The sequence below is a fragment of the Saccopteryx bilineata genome, chromosome X (assembly GCF_036850765.1).
Source record: "Saccopteryx bilineata isolate mSacBil1 chromosome X, mSacBil1_pri_phased_curated, whole genome shotgun sequence".
Classification (NCBI taxonomy): Eukaryota; Metazoa; Chordata; class Mammalia; order Chiroptera; family Emballonuridae; genus Saccopteryx; species Saccopteryx bilineata.
In genome coordinates, this window is record NC_089502.1 from 3,041,952 (window position 1) to 3,059,720 (window position 17,769).

The window sequence follows — 17,769 nt, forward strand, 5'->3', positions numbered from 1 at the left end:
ATCATCAGATTTCTCAGCAGAAACTCTACAAGCTAGAAGAGAGTGGACCCCAATATTTAAAGTCCTGAAAGAGAGAAACTTTCAGCCACGAATACTATACCCATCAAAGCTATCCTTCAAATATGAAGGAGAAATAAAAACATTCACAGATACAGAAAAGATGAGGAAATTTATCATCAGAAAAACCCCACTCCAGGAATTACTAAAGGGGGTTCTCCAATCAGATACAAAGAACAAAAAAAAAAAACAGAGCCACAAGTAAAAGCTCCAAGAAGAACACAATAAAACCAAATTTAAACTGTGACAACAACAAAAAGAAAGAGGGGGAGAAGATGGAGATTAACAGTAGCAAAGGACGATGGAGTGCAAAAGTACTCACAAAGTAGTTTGCTACAATGAACAGGGTAGGGACCCTTTTCATTACTCAAAGGTAACCACCATTGAAAAAACCACCACAGAAGCACATGAGATAAAAAAGATAGCAACAGAGGAAAGATGTATGGAATACAACCAAATAAAAACAAAAGATAGAAAAACGAAAGAGAAGGATCAAAAAAGACACAAAACTAACAGAAAGCAAGATATAAAATGGCAATAGGGAACTCACAAGTATCAATAATTACACTAAATGTAAACGGATTAAACTCACCAATAAAAAGGCACAGAGTAGCAGAATGGAATAAAAAAGAAAATCCAACTATATGCTGCCTACAGGAAACTCATCTAAGTAACAAGGATAAAAACAAATTCAAAGTGAAAGGCTGGAAAACAATACTCCAAGCAAATAACATCCAAAAAAAAGCAGGAGTAGCAATACTCTTATCGGATAATGCTGACTACAAGACAGGAAAAGTACTCAGAGATAAAAATGGCCATTTCATAATGGCTAAGGGGACACTGAATCAAGAAGACATAACAATTCTTAATATATATGCACCAAACCAAGGAGCACCAAAATATATAACACAGCTACTTATTGACCTTAAAACAAAAACTGAAAAAAATACAATCATACTTGGAGACCTCAATACACCGCTGACAGCTCTAGATCGGTCATCCAAACAGAGAATCAACAAAGACATAGTGGACTTAAACAAAACACTAGAGCACCTGGATATGATAGACATCTACAGGACATTTCATCCCAAAGTGACTGAGTATACATTTTTCTCCAGTGTACATGGATCATTCTCAAGAATTGACCATATGTTGGGCCACAAAAACAACATCAGCAAATTCAGAAAAATTGAAGTTGTACCAAGCATATTTTCTGATCATAAAGCCTTGAAACTAGAATTCAACTGCAAAAAAGACGAAAAAAATCCCACAAAAATGTGGAAACTAAACAACATACTTTTAAAAAATGAATGGGTCAAAGAAGAAATAAGTGCAGAGATCAAAAGATTTATACAGACTAATGAAAATGACAATACAACATATCAAAATCTATGGGATGCAGCAAAAGCAGTGATAAGAGGGAAGTTCATATCACTTCAGGCATATTTGAACAAACAAGAGAGAGCCCAAGTGAACCACTTAACTTCCCACCTTAAGGAACTAGAAAAAGAAGAACAAAGACAACCCAAAAGCAGCCGAAGAAAGGAGATAATAAAAATTAGAGTAGAAATAAATGAATTAGAGAACAGAAAAACTATAGAAAAAATTAATAGAACAAGGAGCTGGTTCTTTGAAAAGATCAATAAAATTGACAAACCCTTGGCAAGACTTACCAAGGAAAAAAGAGAAAGAACTCATATAAACAAAATCCAAAATGAAAGAGGAGAAATCACCATGGACACCGTAGATATACAAAGAATTATTGTAGAATACTATGAAAAACTTTATGCCACTAAATTCAACAATCTAGAAGAAATGGATAAATTCCTAGAACAATACAACCTTCCTAGACTGAGTCAAGAAGAAGCAGATTTGCATTTCTCTAATAGCTAAAGAAGATGAGCATCTTTTCATATATCTGTTGGCCATTTGTATTTCTTCCTGGGAGAAGTGTCTGTTCATATCCTCTTCCCATTTTTTTATTGGATTGTTTGTTTGTTTGTTGTTGAGTTTTATGAGTTCTTTGTATATTTTGGATATTAGGCCCTTATCTGAGCTGTTGTTTGAAAATATCATTTCCCATTTAGTTGGCTTTCTGTTTATTTTGTTATCAAAACAGCAATGAGATACCACCTCACACCTGTTCGATAAGCTATTATTAGCAAGACAGGTAATAGCAAATGTTGGAGAGGCTGTGGAGAAAAAGGAACCCTCATCCACTGTTGGTGGGAATGTAAAGTAGTACAACCATTATGGAAGAAAGTATGGTGGTTCCTCAAAAAACTGAAAATAGAACTACCTTATGACCCAGCAATCCCTCTACTGGGTATATACCCCAAAAACTCAGAAACATTGATACGTAAAGACACATGCAGCCTCATGTTTATTGCAGCATTGTTCACAGTGGCCAGGACATGGAAACAACCAAAAAGCCCATCAATAGATGACTGGATAAAGAAGATGTGGCACATATACACTATGGAATACTACTCAGCCATAACAAATGATGACATCGGAACATTTACAGCAAAATGGTGGGATCTAGATAACATGATACGAAGCGAAATAAGTAAATCAGAAAAAACCAGGAACTGCATTATTCCATACGTAGGTGGGACATAAAAGTGAAACTAAGAGACATTGATAAGACTGTGGTGGTTACGGGGGGGAGGAGGAAATGGGAGAGGGAAAGGGGGAGGGGGAGGGGCACAAAGAAAACAAGATAGAAGGTGACAGAGGACAATCTGACTTTGGGTGACGGGTATGCATCATAATTGAACGACAAGATACCCTGGTCTTGTTATCTTTGAATATATGTATCCTGATTTATTGATGTCACCCCATTAAAAAAATAAAATTATTTATAAAAAAAAAAATAATAATAATAAAAAAAGAAGAAGCAGAAAGCCTAAACAGATCAATTAGTAGGGAGGAAATAGAAAAAAACTATTAAAAACCTCCCCCAAAATAAAAGTGCAGGTCCAGATGGTTATACTAGTGAATTCTATCAAACATTCAAAGAAGACTTGGTTCCTATTCTACTCAAAGTCTTCCAAAATAATAAAGAAGCAATACTTTTAAACATATTTTATGATGCCAACATAACCCTCATACCAAAACCGGGCAGGGACAGCACAAAAAAAGAAAACAACAGACCAATATCTCTAATGAATACAGATGCTATAATACTAAACTAAATACTAGCAAATCGAATACAACAACATTTAAAAAAAATAATACATCACGATCAAGTGGGATTAATCCCAAAATCTCAAAGATGGTTCAACATACGTAAAACAGTTAACGTAATACACCATATCAACAAAACAAAGAAAGAACCTTACAATATCTTATCAATAGATGCAGAAAAGGCATTCGATAACATACAACACAACTTTATCTTTAAGACACTCAACAAAATGGGTATAGAAGGAAAATATCTCAACATGATAAAGGCCATATATGATAAACCATCAGCCAACATCATATTAAATGGCATAAAGTTGAGGACTTTTCTCTTTAAATCAGGAACAAGACAGGGTTGTCCACTCTCTCCACTCTTACTTTACATGGTGCTGGAAGTTCTGGCCAGAGCAATCAGACAAGACAAAAAATAAAAGGCATCCATATCAGAAAAGAAGAAGTAAAGGTATCACTTTTTGCAGATGATATGATCCTATACATCGAAAACCACAAAGACTCCACAAAAAGATTACTAGAAACAATAAACCAATACAGTAAGGTCACAGGATACAAAATTAATATACAAAAGTCCATAGCCTTTTTATATGCCAACAATGAAATATTAGAAAACAAAATCAAGGAGTGACGTCACGGAAATGGTGCCATGAGCAGCGCGTCTGACAGATCTCCTCAAAATCTCAACAAATTTATCAACTAGAAACAGAAAAATTTATCCTCAGGCATTCTGGATTTCCACACACACTGAAGGCGAAAGGGCTGATATCACTTGAATCTGAGAGTCAGGAGGGAGCTGAGGGTATGGAGGAAGCTAACTGCTGCACGGACATTCATTCAAGCCAAGAAGGGAGTGCGCCTGTGTTGAGTCAACCCACGCGTGCAACTGCCCGCCCACACTCGGGGAGCAACAGCCTGCATGCTGGGAGCAGCCGCCCGTGTGCAATGAGAAACTGCACGCGTGCCCTGCGCCACGGTCCAGGTGTACAGGGAGTTACCCTGCGCCGTGAGCGTCCCCAGTGGCCCGCGCACTGCGAGCGAACATCCCCAGACACCGGTGTGCCCAGAGCACCCCATTCGCTCGCGTGCCCAGAGCATCCCACTCGCCCACGCGCCCAGAGTACCCCATTCTCCTGTGCACCCAGTGCACCTTGCCAGCAGCAAGGCAATCGGGAAGGGCACCAAAGCGATCTTCCCTATGCAGTAGCTTCTCTCCATGGGCAGGGTACCTCACCCAGCCATTCAAGCTAACAATCAAGCATTGGGGGAGGGGCACGTGGGCAGCTTGCAAACCTTTCTGGAGCACATCTGTGAATCCAATCACTGAAATTAGCTTAACCCACACTTGCGCACCTCCAAACTGACCCATGGGGCTCTAATTGATAAAATCTCTCTCAGTTCAGTGATCCAAAACAAGAGGCGTGATATTTTTTAGTGCCTCTTGCTAAAGGGGCGGGGCAACTTCTGATTGACAGAGCCTTCATACTCAGGGATATATGCTAACAAGAGGGACTTGGCAGATGTTAAGATCTATACTGCAAGCAGTGACTAGTGCCTCTTCTTCCCAGCGAAAATAGGCTGCAAAGTGCAGAAAGCCTGGGGAGAGTGGTCCCACTGAATGCTAGGCGCTGAACAGGCCTAGAGGCTTATTGAAAGTCACCTTGAGAATAATTGGCTCCCAGCCCCGCCTGATTACGCTGGAGGCTCTGACTGCCAGAGCCTTACCCAGAGTCTTGCGCTGAGTGGGGATAGAGTGGTGATTTCCCAGCAATTTGAGCCTTTTACTCCCCAGGCAGAGGCAGTGGCAGCCTCATAGCTGGATCACCACGCTGATAATTCAGGAAGGGGAGACTAGGAGAGAGGCTCCGGGAAAGCAAACTCTCTAATTGTTGGACCATGCAAACGCCAACAAGCCTTGACTACCAACGAGACTGAAGCCAATTTTATGACAAGCCATAGAATCCCATCAACTGCAAATCCCTACCTAAACGTGACACAGGGGCAGAGCCTGGGGTACAGAGTCACTGACCAGGAAGAGGGAGAGAAAATAAAAAGGAAGAAGTTAACCTCTCAAAATAAAGAAAAATCCACAGACTTTATAACTTGTTCCACTATTTTTTGTTGTTGTTTGTTTCTTTGATCTTCTTGCCTTTATTATTATTATTTCTATTTCCTCCACCTCGGTCCTTTTATTCTCTGCCCATCTTATTCTTCTATTGTCTTGAACTACACTACCCATGAGTGATACATTTTATTTCTTTTCTTCGTCCTTACTCTCCTTTAGGGTTATACTCCAAAACCCTTAACTCTCACTCTCTCCCCTTCCGTTTTTTTTATTTTTCTTCCTTTGTTTTTCCCTTTTTCTTATTTCTCCCTTTCTATTCATTCCTTCCTTTCTCCTTTTACTTTTCCTACCATTCAATCCTCAATCAGGAACAAATTATTTAATTTGGGACTCAATTTTTTTTTTTGTTTTTGGTTTTGGTTTTATTTTTTTTGTTTGTTTGTTTTTGTGGCATTTTGGGTGCTTTTTACTTTGCTTTTTCACTCATTAGCATTCCTCCCAACCCAGTGTCTCCATTGTATTTAGTCTTTGCTCCACTTAATACAACAGATTTTTATTTATTTTTTAAATTTTTTTGAATTATTATTTTTTCTCCTTTTTTCTGTTTTGCTCTTATCCCTCTCATTATATCTCTTAGTCGACCATCACTTACAAGCAAATTATTTTATATTTGACCAAGGTTTTCTCCTTTTTTTTTTTGCATTTTGTAGGTTCCTTCTCCCTTTTTTGCCCTTTGAAAAGTTCACCCCAACTCAGGCCCTATGTTATAGGCAATTTTTGTTCCATTTAGCAAAATATAATTCACAGGTCATCACAATATTTCCCTAAGGAGGAGGGGAGAGGAGAGGAAGAGAAGAAAGAAAAGAGGGGGAAATAATAAATTATTACTGGTTTTATTTTGTGCGATGTTTTTCTTTTTTCCTTTTTTTTTTCCCAAACATTTTTTTTCCATTTTTTTACTCTTTTTACTTTTTTTTACTTTTTATTTTTTATTAATTCTAATTAGTGCTATCAACAAGACCACCCTCAGAAGCCAATAAGAAAAAGGAAATAGAATATTATGGATACAAAAGATAGAGAGGTAACACAAATAGATGTGGAAAAATCTATGGAGAAAAGATTTAACATATTGGAATCCTTGGAGCTAAGTGACAGATAATTTAAAATAGAAATCCTAAAAATACTCAGAGATATAGAAGAAAACACAGAAAGGCAGTTTAGGGAGCTCAGAAAACAACTCAACTATCACAAAGAATATATTACCAAGGAAATTGAAACTATAAAAACAAATCAAACAGAAATGAAAAACTCAATTCACGAGCTGTAAAATGAGGTAACAAGCTTAGCTAATAGAACAGCCCAGATAGAAGGTAGGATTAGTGAAATAGAAGACAAGTAACTAGAGGCACAACAGAGAGAAGAAGAAAGAGACTCAAAAATAATAAAAAACAAGAAAGTCCTACAGGAATTGTCTGACTCCATCAAAAAGAATAACATGAGAATAATAGGTATATCACAGGGAGAAGAGAGAGAAAATGGAATGGATAATATACTCAAACAAATAATAGACGAGAACATCTCAAGCCTGTGGAACGAACTAAAGCCTCAAATTCAAGAAGCAAACAGAACACCGAGTTTTACTAACCCCAACAAACCTACTCTAAGGCACATCATAATGAAGATGGCACAAACCAATGACAAAGACAAAATTCTCAAGACAGCCAGGGAAAAGAAGAGTACAACATATAAAGGAAGGCCTATTAGATTATCATCAGAATTCTCAGCAGAAACTCTATAAGCCAGAAGAGAGTGGACCCCAATATTTAAAGCCCTGAAAGAAAGGAACTTCCAGCCAAGAATACTATACCCATCAAAGCGATCCTTCAAGTACAAAGGAGATATAAAAACATTCAAAAATACAGAAAAGATGAGGGAATTTATCATCAGAAAACCCCCACTCCAGGAAATACTAAAGGGGGATTTCCAACCAGATTCAAAGAACAAAACAAAACAAAACCACAATTAACAGCTCCACCAAGAACACAATAAAACCAAATTTATACTGTGACAACAAAAGAAAAAAAAGGGGGGGGGAAGATGGAGATTAAGAGTAGTAAAGGACGATGAAGCTCAGAAACACTCATAAGATAGGGTACTACAATGAATATGGTAGGTACCCTTTTCATTATCTAATGGTAACCACCCTTGAAAAAAGCACCACAAAAACACATGACTTAAAAAAGGTAGCAACATAAATAAAAGCTTCCAATGGACTAAAGATAATAATTAATGCAATCATTCAAGGGATTATGGCTGTTTTCTAAGGAGTGCAAGTTCAAATCTCTCAACACCAAGAGGTAATCATTTTATATTAATTTATACTCAATCCCACTTAAATTCTTTATCTGAGTATAACATATGAAAACAGTCTTTCCACAAGTAAAAAATGTGGAAACATTTAAAAAGTAAGAAGTCATTTTTTAATGTAACTGATCAGATTCCATAGGCTACTCTTGGAAACAGAATCTTGCTGGAGAGAATCCCTTCATTTGGTGGCTTTTTGCATGCACTTAACTGGAGCAGTTCTTCTGTGTGTTGTTCTAAGAGCTCACCAAAACATAGATCATGCCATATAGGTAGTAAAAAAAGGCTAGAAGATAAAAAGCTAATTTGCACCATCCTTCTTTCTGACAATATGCTAGAATATCTGCATTTATGATGGTTGTAGGGTCATAAAGTCCTGGTCCACTCATCACTGGTCTACTCATATACCTCCAAATATGATATGCCAAGAGGGGCATATTGAGACCAAGTGTGAGCAACTATGCTGCTTTTACTTATAGGAACTTGTAGGGCTCATTTTGGTTTTATTGAAATGCCATCTAATTACAGATTAGCTGTAGATATCAGGTGCTTCTGATGAACTGAAAATATATATCTGATCAGTGGGAAACTTCATGTGTTTCCTCATCTATCATGTAAATGATTATATATGAATACATTAAAAAAATAAGTGGGACTTTTCCCCTTTGACTTGGATATTATCCTTGTATATTGCATGAGTGAGAGATTTACCATATTTCCATCAGAGCAATATACCTGCTTTAATTCTTAAGCATAAAGGATATAATATAAAAACATGCTGAATTATGAAGAATGCATTCAAAGTTATTTAAATGTGTTTTAATTTGTAAGACTTATTAAGAAATTGATTATACTTACTGTTCTAATCTGGTGGTAAAGGTAGTCTTAAGAATTTGCAAGTACTTTAGATTTACAAAACAGAATGAAAGAACATTGTATAACTGTACTGCTGTTTCTTTAGTGTAATACAATAAAACTCTGAAATTAAAAAAAAAAGGTAGCAACAGAGGAAAGAAGTATGGAATACAAACAAACAAAAACAAATGATAGAAAAACAAAAGTGAAGAATCAAACAAGATACAAAACTAACAGAAAGCAATTTATAAAATGGCAATAGGGAACACACAAGTGTCAATAATTACACTAAATGTAAATGGATTAAACTTACCAATAAAAAGACACAGAGTAGCAGAATGGATTAAAAAAGAAAATCCAACTGTATGCTGCCTACAAGAAACACATCTAAGCAACAAGGATAAAAACAAATTCAAAGTGAAAGGATGTAAAACAATACTCCAAGCAAATAACACCCCCAAAAAAGCAGGCATAGCAATACTCATATCTAGTAATGCGGACTACAAGACAGAAAAAGTACTCAGAGACAAAAATAGTCATGTAATGATTAAGGGGAAGTTGAATCAAGAAGACATAACAATCCTTAATATATATGCACCAAACCAAGGAGCACCAAAATATATAAGACAGCTACTTATTGACCTAAAAACAAAAATGGACAAAAATAAAATCATAATTGGAGACCTCAATACACTGCTGACGGCTCTAGATTGGTTATCCAAACAGAGAATCTATAAAGATATATTGGCCTTAAATGAAACACTAGAACACCTGGATATGATAGACATCTACAGGACACTTCATCCCAAAGCAACAGATTATACATTTTTCTCTAGAGTGCATGGAACATTCTCAAGAATTGACCATATGTTGAGCCACAAAAATAACATCAGCAAATTCAGAAAAATTGAAATTGTACCAAGCATATTTTCTGATCACAAACCCTTGAAACTAGAATTCATCTGCAAAAAAGTGTGAAAAAAACCCACAAAAATGTGGAAACCAAACAACATACTTTTAAAAAATGAATGGATCAAATAAGAAATAAGCACAGAGATCAAAAGATATATACAGAAAAATGAAAATGACAATACGACATATCAGAATCTCTGGAATGCAGGAAAAGCAGTAATAACAGAAAAGTCCATATCACTTCAGGCCTATATGAACAAACAAGAGAGATCCCAAGTAAACCACTTAACTTCACACCTTAAGGAACTAGAAAAAGAAGAACAAAGACAACCCAAAACCAGCCGAAGAAAGGAGATAATAAAAATCAGAACAGAAATAAACAAAATAGAGAACAGAAAAACTATAGAAAAAATCCATAAAAGAAGGAGCTGGATCTTTGAAAAGATCAACAAAATTGACAAACTTGGCAAGACTCACCAAGGAAAAAAGGCACAGGACTCAAATAAATAAAATCCAAAATGAAAGAGGAGAAATCACCACATACATCATAGATATACAAAGAATGATTGTAGAATACAATGAAAAACTATATGCCACCAAATTCAACAATCTAGAACAAATAGATAAATTCCTAGAACAATACAACCTTCCTAGACTGAGTCATGAAGAAACAGAAAGCCTAAAAAGACCAATTAGCAGGGAGGAAATAGAAAAAAACTATTAAAATCCTCCCCCAAAATAAAAGTCCAGGCCCTGACGGCTATACCAGCGAATTTTATCACACATTCAAAGAAGACTTGGTTCCTATTCTACTGAAAGTCTTCCAAAAAATTGAAGAAGAAGCAATACTTCCAAACACATTTTATGAGGCCAACATAACCCGCATACCGAGACCTGGCAAGGACGGCACAAAGAAAGAAAACTACAGACAAATATCTTTAATAAATACAGATGCTAAAATACTAAACAAAATACTGACAAATCGAATACAACACCATATTAAAAAACAGAATACATCATGATCAAGTGGGATTCATCCCAGAATCTCAAGGATGGTTCAACATACGTAAAACGGTTAACGTAATACACCATATCAACAAAACAAAGAACAAAAACCACATGATTTTATCAATAGACGCAGAAAAGGCTTTCGATAAAATACATCACAATTTTATGTTTAAGACTCTCAACAAAATGGGTATAGAAGGAAAATATCTCAACATGATAAAGGCCATATAAGATAAACCATCAGCTAACATCATATTAAATGGCACTAAACTGAAGGCTTTCCCCCTTAAATCAGGAACAAGACAGGGTTGTCCACTCTCTCCACTCTTATTTAATGTGGTACTAGAGGTTCTAGCCAGAGCAATCAGACAAGACAAAGAAATAAAAGGCATCCATATTGGAAAAGAAGAAGTAAAGGTATCACTTTTTGCAGATGATATGATCCTATACATCGAAAACCCCAAAGAATCCACAAAAAGACTAATAGAAACAATAAGCCAATACAGTAAGGTCGCAGGATACAAAATTAATATACAGAAGTCCATAGCCTTTCTATATGCCAACAATGAAAAAACTGAGAAAGAACTCAAAAGAATAATCCCCTTCACGATTGCAACAAAAAAAATTAAAATACTTAGAAATAAACATAACAAAGAATTTAAAGGACTTATATAATGAAAACTATAAACCATTGTTAAGGGAAATCGAAAAAAATATAATGAGATGGAAGAATATACCTTGTTCTTGGTTAGGAAGAATAAATATAATCAAGATGGCTATATTACCCAAAGCAATATACAAATTTAATGCAATTCCCATCAAACTTCCAATGACATTTTTTAAAGAAATAGAGCAAAAAATCATCAGATTTATATGGAACTATAAAAAAACGCGAATAGCCAAAGCAATCCTAAAAAAAAAGAATGAAGCTGGGGGCATTACAATACCTGACTTCAAACTATATTATAGGGCCACGACATTCAAAACAGCATGGTATTGGCAGAAAAATAGACACTCAGACCAATGGAACAGAATAGAAAGTCCAGAAATAAAACCACATATATATAGTCAAATAATTTTTGATAAAGGGGCCAACTACACACAATGGAGAAAAGAAAGCCTCTTCAATAAATGGTGCTGGGAAAACTGGAAAGCCACATGCAAAAGAATGATACTGGACTACAGTCTCTCCTCCTGCACAAAAATTAACTCAAAATGGATCAAAGATCTAAACATAAGACCTGAAACAATTAAGTACATAGAAGAAGGCACAGGTACTCAACTCATGGACCTGGGTTTTAAAGAGCATTTTATGAATTTGACTCCACAGGCAAGAGAAGTGAAGGCAAAAATTAATGAATGGGACTACATCAGACTAAGAAGTTTTTGCTCAGCAAGAGAAACTGATAGCAAAATAAACAGAAAGCCAACTAAATGGGAAATGATATTTTCAAACAACAGCTCAGATAAGGGCCTAATATCCAAAATATACAAAGAATTCATAAAACTCAACAACAAACAAACAATTCAATAAAAAAATGGGAAGAGGATATGAATAGACACTTCTCCCAGGAAGAAATACAAATGGCCAACAGATATATGAAAAGATGCTCATCTTCTTTAGCTATTAGAGAAATGCAAATCAAAACGGCAATGAGATACCACCTCACACCTGTTCGATTAGCTGTTATTAGCAAGACAGGTAATAGCAAATGTTGGAGAGGCTGTGGAGAAAAAACAACCCTTATACACTGTTGGTGGGAATGTAAAGTAGTACAACCTTTATAGAAGAAAGTATGGTGGTTCCTCAAAAAACTGAAAATAGAACTACCTTATGACCCAACAATTCCTCTACTGGGTATATATCCCAAAAACTCAGAAACATTGATACATAAAGACACATGCAGCCCCATGTTTATTGCAGCATTGTTCACAGTGGCCAGGACATGGAAACAACCAAAAAGCCCATCAATAGATCACTGGATAAAGAAGATGTGGCACATATACACTATGGAATACTACTCAGCCATAACAAATGATGACATCGGAACATTTACAGCAAAATGGTGGGATCTTGATAACATTATACGGAGTGAAATAAGTAAATCAGAAAAAACCAGGAACTGTATTATTCCATACGTAGGTGGGACATAATAGTGAAACGAAGAGACATTGATAAGAGTGTGGTGGTTATGGGGGGGAGGGGGGAATGGGAGAGGGAAAGAGGGTGGGGAGGGGCAAAAAGAAAACAAGATACAAGGTGACAGAGGACAATCTGACTTTGGGTGGTGGGTATGCAACATAATTGAACGACAAGGTAACCTGGACTTGTTATCTTTGAGTATATGTATCCTGATTTATTGATGTCACCCCATTAAAAAAATAAAATTATTAAAAAAAATAAGTGGTGTTGAGAAAACTTGAAAGCCACATGCAAAAGAATAAAACTCGACTACAGCCTGTCCCCGTGTACTAAAATTAATTCAAAATGGATCAAAGACCTAAATATAAGATCTGAAACAATAAAGTACATAGAAGAAGACATAGGTACTAAACTCATGGACCTGGGTTTTAAAGAACATTTTATGAACTTGACGCCAATGGCAAGAGAAGTGAAGGCAAAGATAAATGAATGGGACTACATCAGAATAAAAAGTTTTTGCTCAGCAAGAGAAACTGACATCAAAATAAACAGACAGCCAACTAAATGGGAACTGATATTTTCAAACAATAGCTCAGATAAGGGCCTAATATCCAAAATTTACGAAGAACTCATAAAACTCAACAACAAACAAACAAACAATCCAATAAAAAAATGGGAAGAGGACATGAACAGACACTTCTCCTAGGAAGAATTACAAATGGCCAACAGATATATGAAAAGATGCTCATCTTCATTAGTTATTAGAGAAATGCAAATCAAAGCTGCAATGAGATACCACCTCACACCTGTTAGATTAGCTATTATCAACAAGACGGGTAATAGCAAATGTTGAAGAGGCTTTGGAGGAAAGGGAACTCTCATCCACTGTTGGTGGGACTGTAAAGTAGTACAACCATTATGGAAGAAAGTATGGTGGTTCCTCAAAAAACTGAAAATAGAACTACCTTATGACTCAGCAATCCCTCTACTGGGTATATACCCCAAAACCTCAAAAACATTGATACGTAAAAACACATGTAGCCCCATGTTCATTGCAGCACTGTTCACAGTGGCCAAGACATTGAAACAACCAAAAAGTCCTTCAATAGAAGACTGGATAAAGAAGATGTGGCACATATACACTATGGAATACTACTTGACCATAAGAAATGATGACTTCGGATCATTTACAACAAAATGGTGGTATCTTGATAACATTATACGGAGTGAAATAAGTAAATCAGAAAAAAACAAGAACTACATGATTCCATACATTGGTGGAACATAAAAACGAGACTAAGAGACATGGACAAGAGTGTGGTGGTTACCAGGGGTGGGGGGAGGGAGGACATGGGAGAGAAGGAGGGGGAGGGTTAGGGCGAGGGGGAGGGCCACAAAGAAAACTAGATAGAGGGTGACGAAGGACAATCTAACACTGGGCGATGGGTATGCAACGTAATTGAATGACAAGATAACCTAGACATGCTTTCTTTGAATATATGTACCCTGATTTATTAATGTCATCCCATTAACATTAATAAAAACTTATTTAAATAAAAAAATAAATAAAAATAAAAACTAGGTGCATCTTAAAAAAAAAGAAAACAAAATAAAAAAAAAATCCCCTTCAGAATTGCAACAAAAATAAAATACCTAGGAATAAACATAACAAAGAGCGTAACAGACCTATATATTGAAAACTACAAAGCATTCTTAAGAAAAATTGAAAAAGATACAATTAGATGCAAAAATATTCCTTGTTCTTGGATAGGAAGAATAAATGTAATGAAGATGGCCATATTAACCTAAGCAATTTATAAATTTAATGCAATTCCCATCAAAATTCCTATGACATTTTTTAAAGAAATGGAACAAAATATTATCAGATTGATATGGACTATAAAAAACCCCAAATAGCCAAAGCAACCATAAGGAAAAAGAATGAAGCTTGGGTCATTACAATACCTGACTTTAAACTATATTATAGGGTCACAATAATCAAAACAGCATGGTATTGGCAGAAAAATAGACACTCAGACCAATGGAACAGAACAGAAAGCCCAGAAATAAAACCACATATATATGGTCAAAAAATTTTTGATAAAGGGGCAACAACATACAATTGAAAAAAGAAAGCCTCTTCAACAAATGGTGCTAGGAAAACTGGAAAGCCACATGAGAAAGAATGAAACTCGACTACAGCTTGTCCCTTTGTACTAAAATTAATTCAAAATGGATCAGAGACCTAAATATAAGACCTGAAACAATGAAATACATAGAAGAAGACATAGGAACTGAACTCATGGACCTTGGTTTTAAAGAGCAATTTATGAATTTGACTCCAAAGGCAAGAGAATTGAAGGCAAAAATAAATGAATGGGACTACACAGACTAAGAAGTTTTTGCTCAGCAAGAGAAACAGACAACAAAATAGACAGCCAACTAAATGGGAAATGATATTTTTAAACAACAGCTCAGATAAGGGCCTAATATCCAAAATTTACAAAGAACTCATAAAATTCAACAACAAACAAACAATCCAAGAAAAAAATGGGAAGAGGACATGAACAGACACTTCTCCCAGGAAGAAATACAAATGTCTAACAGATATATGAAATGATGCTCATCTTCATTAGTTATTAGAGAAATTCAAATCAAAACTGCAATGAGATACCACCTCACACCTGTTAGATTAGCTATTATCAACAAGACAGTTAATAGCAAATGTGTAGAGGCTGTGGAGAAAAAGGAACCCTCATTCACTGTTGGTGGGAATGTAAAGTAGTACAACCATTATGGAAGAAAGTATGGTGGTTCCTCAAAAAACTGGAAATAGAACTACCTTATGACCCAGCAATCCCTCTACTGGGTATATACCTCAAAACTCAGAAACATTGATACGTAAAGACACATATAGCCCCATGTTTATTGCAGCATTGTTCACAGTGTCCAAGACATTGAAACAACCAAAACACCCATCAACAGATGACTGGATAAAGAAGATGTGGCACATATACACTATGGAATACTACTCAGCCATAAGAAATGATGACATCGGATCATTTACAACAAAATGGTGGGATCTTGATAACATTATACGGAGTGAAATAAGTAAATCAGAAAAAAACAAGAACCACATAATTCCATACAATGGTGGGACATAAAAACGAGACTAAGAGACATGAATAAGAGTGTGGTGGTTCCCAGATTGGGGGTTTAGGAAGGAAGGAGGGAGAGGGGAAAGGGGTGGGGGAAGGGCACAAAGAAAACTAGGTACAACGTGATGGAGGACAATCTGACTTTGGGTGATGGGTATGCAGCATAATTGAATGAGAAGATAACCTAGATATGTTTTTTTTGAATATATGTACCCTGATTTATTGATGTCACCCCATTAACATTAATAAAAATTTATTTATAAAAAAACAAAAATCTATTCTTGAAATTAGTGATGTGTCATGTTATCACACTGAATGCAATAGAGTTAAATGAAGGAAATTTGAATAGGAGAAATTGTATATGATGCCAAAATATTACTGCATTTTAAAGTATTTCATGAAAATATGAAATTTAATTAACATTCTAGAATTTTGAAAATATAAAGGTCAAATTGAATCACTTAAATTACAATATAGTAATATGATAATGTGGGGATAAATTAATCAAGAAGGCCACTTGATGAAGATGGGCAGGATGAAAGGAAATATAGAAAAGATGATACATATATAATTATTCTGTAATATCCCTTCTCATACATATAAGAAAACTGTAAACAAATATTTATTGTTTTATTTTTATAATATCAGCTATACATATTCATTTGTAAGAATGAAGAAATGCAGATAATCAGATAGGTGAAAAAGTTTAAAATACTCATAAATCTGTCTCAGAGAGGTAATTGTCATTTAAATTTTGATGTTTGTTTTAGCTCATTGTTATGCACACATGCATATAGATAATTTTAAACAAATTTTGATTGAATATATTGTTTTAAAACATTTTTAAAAGATAAGATTTAAAACACATTTAGATAGGTTCTGATTTCAAGATGGCTGTGGAGTAGGTAAAAGCTGCACTCAGTTCCTTCCAGGGCCAAATCAGATTTACAGCTGAATTATAGAGCAAACAACCTGAAAGACCACCTGAAGGACAGCTAAATATGAATACTGTCTCTAAGAATTTTTAGAAGAAATTACATAGAGACTGGTAAGAAGGGTGAGATGCAGAAAGAACTGGCCCCTGCACCCATGTATGGCAGCTAGGAATCTAGAGAGATATCTTGGCTGAAAAATCTCCTGCTGAGGAATGTGTTGTCTCAACCCCACACCAGGACCTCAACCCAGAGCACCAGAGTAGGAAAAAGGATCCTGTATCTGGCAGTGGTAATCAGCGGGGCGTCTTATCTACCAGGAAGAAGAGAGAGTCTGCTAAAATATCAGGTACACTTCTTAAGGGACAACACACAGAGGCATTCATCATGGGCTCTTGTAGAGGGAAGTTAACTCAGGGTATATGGGAGTTTTCATAAAGAGAAGATCTGGGTAGCATGGTCTTAAAAAGATATCTGGAGGGTAAATAACTGAGGTCCTGGTCCTGAGTCAATATCCCACACTACCATCAGGCATCATCTTTCCAAGGTGAGCTCTCCTACTTTTATAGCACCATCCTGGAAAGTATACTAACACAGTCTTCAAAATACTATCAAGAGCAACATGCCAAGCTTGAATCTAACAGAAAGGACTGTTGGCTGCACCCACCAGGGACCTCTGTTGTGTTCTTTCTGTAGAAAAACAATAGGCAGTGCCTGACCAGTGGTGTTGCAGTGTCCAGAACATCTACCTGGGGTGCAGAGGTCCCAGGCTTGAAGTCTTGAGGTCCCCAGCTTGAGCATGGGCTCATCAGCTTGAGGGAAGGGTCACTTACTTGAGCATGGGATCATTGACATGATCCTATGGTTGCTAGTTTGAGTGCACAGATCACTGGTTTGAAGCCCAAGGTCAGTAGCTTCAGCCCAAGGTCACTCACTGGCTTGAGCAATGGGTCACTTGCTCTGCTGAAGCCCCCTAGTCAAGACACATATGAGAAAGCAGTCAATGAACAACTAAGGAGCCACAACTATGAGCTGATTCTTCTCATCTATCTTCTTTCCTGTCTGTGTCTCTCTCCC